General features: G+C 45.1%; 1 protein-coding gene across 5 annotated transcripts in view; it reads right to left on the bottom strand.

Moving 5' to 3' along the window:
- PPP3CB (protein phosphatase 3 catalytic subunit beta) overlaps positions 1 to 228 on the bottom strand; it is a 68,688-nt gene extending 68,460 nt beyond the window's left edge. For all 5 annotated transcript variants that reach the window (XM_014584852.1, XM_014584853.1, XM_006170051.1 and 2 more), the window contains exon 1: positions 219 to 228. The gene's annotated coding sequence lies outside the window, so the exon portion shown is untranslated. The remainder of the gene's footprint in view (positions 1 to 218) is intronic.
- Positions 229 to 4,083: the final 3,855 nt, after the last annotated feature.

Genomic DNA, 4,083 nt, shown 5'->3' with positions numbered 1-4,083 from the left:
CAAGCAAAGAGGGAAGCCATGGAGCCGCTGTCACCGATTTAGCCCAGCCGGGGCCCGCCCAGGGGCCACTCCCCAAGGGAGGCAGCCAGTCCCCCCCCCAGGGGGGGCAGCCAGTCACTCGCCCGCCCTTCCGGGCCCGCTCCCGAGGGGACGGTCTCCCGCCCGCCCTCACACACAGCTCTTCAGGCCAGGCCCCCAGGGCTTCGTCCACCTCTCACCTTTGACGACGCGGTCTGAGGGGCTAAGACCGGCATGCACCGCGCGTGCGGAGGCGGAGGCGGGGCAGGCTCTAGGGACCTTGGCAAAATTACTTAGGCTAAAAGAGAAACTGGACGAAGCCAAGGGATCAGGTTTAAATTCTTTGCATGAAGAAACCAAAGTCACTGAAGAGAGGGGGCAGTGTGTAGCTAATAGCTGCGATAAATTAGAGTGGGAGGAAACAGCCTCAGCTCTCACAGAGCTCCCAATAAAATGGGAAGTGATTAAACCTCAAAATCTCCTACTAATAGAGAAGTAAGTGTATAACAATTTAGCTACCAGACCTGAATACTAAAGGGTAGGCAAGGGACAGAAGAGTCAGGGAGGTTTTACAACAGAGAAGTGACCATTCAAAATGGATTTTAAAGATAATCTTGTGTTCAAAGTGTGGAATTGTCAGAACTCTGAAGGCACAGAGTAAGATTGTAGCTAGCACAGTCTAGGCTCCAAGGGTTAAAAATCAAAACTACTAAGGGGGTTAAAAAGGGCACAACACCAAGAGATGTTCAGAGAATCTGCAGAATTCACTTGAAAAGACACAATTTTCCTCTTCATTCATTCATTCAGAAAATAGATTCGTAAGGCGGAGAAGTAAATGGGGAATTGGAAATTAGTTCCATATTTCTGTGCATGAAAAACTGGGCCCAGGTGACTTATAGGAATTGTATAAAGCAAAAGTGACTGACATTCATGGGGGAAAGAGCTGAAGAACAAAAACTGACTGAATGTTCAATCAATAATTAGAAGAGTGTGTATGGCACCAGATGTGTTGAACTGTGGACAGGGACTAGCATATCCACTAAGATCTACACATCTTAGTGGTATAGGATCCAAGTGGGATTCAGTGAGAAATTCCTGTCCCTCCTCCAGCTCAATAATACCAGTGCTGGGAACCAGCAGTTAGTGTAATGGCTATGTTGCTGGACTCCCATGTAGTCGACCGTGGTTCGCGTCCCAGACCCGGTGGCTTAAAACTCACACCGGGCGCGTGTGCGTGCATGCCCAAGATCCTGAGAGGAGAATGGAGGAGAAGGGATTGCAGCGTGACCATTCCCCCTGGGGGGTGATTTCTCGCTTTCTGTCTCTCTGTCTCTCTCTGTCTGTCTGGCGAGTGCACACACCCTATAGCAAAAACCTCTCAAAATAAAAATAAATGAAAAAAATAATACCAGTGCTAAGAATCTGTTCATGATGCATGGTGATAGTTAGACAAGCAGTAGTCCAAAAGTCTCAAAGAATACCTTTCTAACTCTACCTTGTGTCAATTTCAATGATCCTGAGGCCTGGGATAAAAGAGCAGGGAAGTACAATATGTATACTTTGCAAAGGAAGTCCATAAATAATCTTTTTAGAGTGAAGGGACTCTTAGGAGTAAGGCAGGGGTGAAAATGGATCTTTCTGACATGAAAGTGCTTTAAGTTACAGGGGAAGGGAAGGACCAACCATGGGAAGAGAGGCAGGAAGGAATAGGAGGCATGTAACAAACACGAAAGGTGGAGGGAAGGCACCAAGAGTACATGGATCAGTAACAAGGTGTTTTGTTTTTTTTAAAGAATTATCTTACTTAACTTTATCCACTTATTTATTTTAATTTGACAAGAGATGGACAGAGAGAGGAGAGAAAGGGAAAGTGAGAAATCAAGCTGCCTGGTCCAAGACTCAAACCATACTGAGGGGCTAAGACCGGCATGCACCGCGCGTGCGGAGGCGGAGGCGGGGCAGGCTCTAGGGACCTTGGCAAAATTACTTAGGCTAAAAGAGAAACTGGACGAAGCCAAGGGATCAGGTTTAAATTCTTTGCATGAAGAAACCAAAGTCACTGAAGAGAGGGGGCAGTGTGTAGCTAATAGCTGCGATAAATTAGAGTGGGAGGAAACAGCCTCAGCTCTCACAGAGCTCCCAATAAAATGGGAAGTGATTAAACCTCAAAATCTCCTACTAATAGAGAAGTAAGTGTATAACAATTTAGCTACCAGACCTGAATACTAAAGGGTAGGCAAGGGACAGAAGAGTCAGGGAGGTTTTACAACAGAGAAGTGACCATTCAAAATGGATTTTAAAGATAATCTTGTGTTCAAAGTGTGGAATTGTCAGAACTCTGAAGGCACAGAGTAAGATTGTAGCTAGCACAGTCTAGGCTCCAAGGGTTAAAAATCAAAACTACTAAGGGGGTTAAAAAGGGCACAACACCAAGAGATGTTCAGAGAATCTGCAGAATTCACTTGAAAAGACACAATTTTCCTCTTCATTCATTCATTCAGAAAATAGATTCGTAAGGCGGAGAAGTAAATGGGGAATTGGAAATTAGTTCCATATTTCTGTGCATGAAAAACTGGGCCCAGGTGACTTATAGGAATTGTATAAAGCAAAAGTGACTGACATTCATGGGGGAAAGAGCTGAAGAACAAAAACTGACTGAATGTTCAATCAATAATTAGAAGAGTGTGTATGGCACCAGATGTGTTGAACTGTGGACAGGGACTAGCATATCCACTAAGATCTACACATCTTAGTGGTATAGGATCCAAGTGGGATTCAGTGAGAAATTCCTGTCCCTCCTCCAGCTCAATAATACCAGTGCTGGGAACCAGCAGTTAGTGTAATGGCTATGTTGCTGGACTCCCATGTAGTCGACCGTGGTTCGCGTCCCAGACCCGGTGGCTTAAAACTCACACCGGGCGCGTGTGCGTGCATGCCCAAGATCCTGAGAGGAGAATGGAGGAGAAGGGATTGCAGCGTGACCATTCCCCCTGGGGGGTGATTTCTCGCTTTCTGTCTCTCTGTCTCTCTCTGTCTGTCTGGCGAGTGCACACACCCTATAGCAAAAACCTCTCAAAATAAAAATAAATGAAAAAAATAATACCAGTGCTAAGAATCTGTTCATGATGCATGGTGATAGTTAGACAAGCAGTAGTCCAAAAGTCTCAAAGAATACCTTTCTAACTCTACCTTGTGTCAATTTCAATGATCCTGAGGCCTGGGATAAAAGAGCAGGGAAGTACAATATGTATACTTTGCAAAGGAAGTCCATAAATAATCTTTTTAGAGTGAAGGGACTCTTAGGAGTAAGGCAGGGGTGAAAATGGATCTTTCTGACATGAAAGTGCTTTAAGTTACAGGGGAAGGGAAGGACCAACCATGGGAAGAGAGGCAGGAAGGAATAGGAGGCATGTAACAAACACGAAAGGTGGAGGGAAGGCACCAAGAGTACATGGATCAGTAACAAGGTGTTTTGTTTTTTTTAAAGAATTATCTTACTTAACTTTATCCACTTATTTATTTTAATTTGACAAGAGATGGACAGAGAGAGGAGAGAAAGGGAAAGTGAGAAATCAAGCTGCCTGGTCCAAGACTCAAACCACAGTCAGCCATGTGGGAGCCCAGCACCCTCAACCACCATGTCACCTGCCAGCCCCAGTACTGAGGTTTTAGGAACAGTTCAAATCCTGGGACCAGCAGATGGCATAATGATTACATCGCTGGATTCCCATGTGGTCAACCAAGGTTCAAGTCCCAGATCTGGCAGCTTAAAACTCATGCAGGATGCAGGACACATGTGCATACATGCCCAAAATCCCTAGAGGAGAATGGAGGAGCAGGGATGGCACCCTCCCCACATAGCTGACCATGGTTCGAGTCCCTGCCCTAGCAGCTCACTTTTTTTTTAAATATTTTTTTAAGATTTATTTAATTTTATTTTATTTATTCATTCATTTATTTTTTAATTTGACCAGAGAGAGAGAGAGAAAGTTAGAAAGCAAGCCGCCAGGTCTAGGACTTGAACCGTGGTCAGCCACGTGGGAGTGTCCAGCACCTTAACCACCA

The sequence above is a fragment of the Tupaia chinensis genome, unplaced genomic scaffold, assembly GCF_000334495.1.
Source record: "Tupaia chinensis unplaced genomic scaffold, TupChi_1.0 Scaffold148012_1, whole genome shotgun sequence".
Taxonomy (NCBI): Eukaryota; Metazoa; Chordata; class Mammalia; order Scandentia; family Tupaiidae; genus Tupaia; species Tupaia belangeri.
Note: the sequence above shows the minus strand (reverse complement) of the source record. Positions and strands in the feature narration are given on the sequence as shown.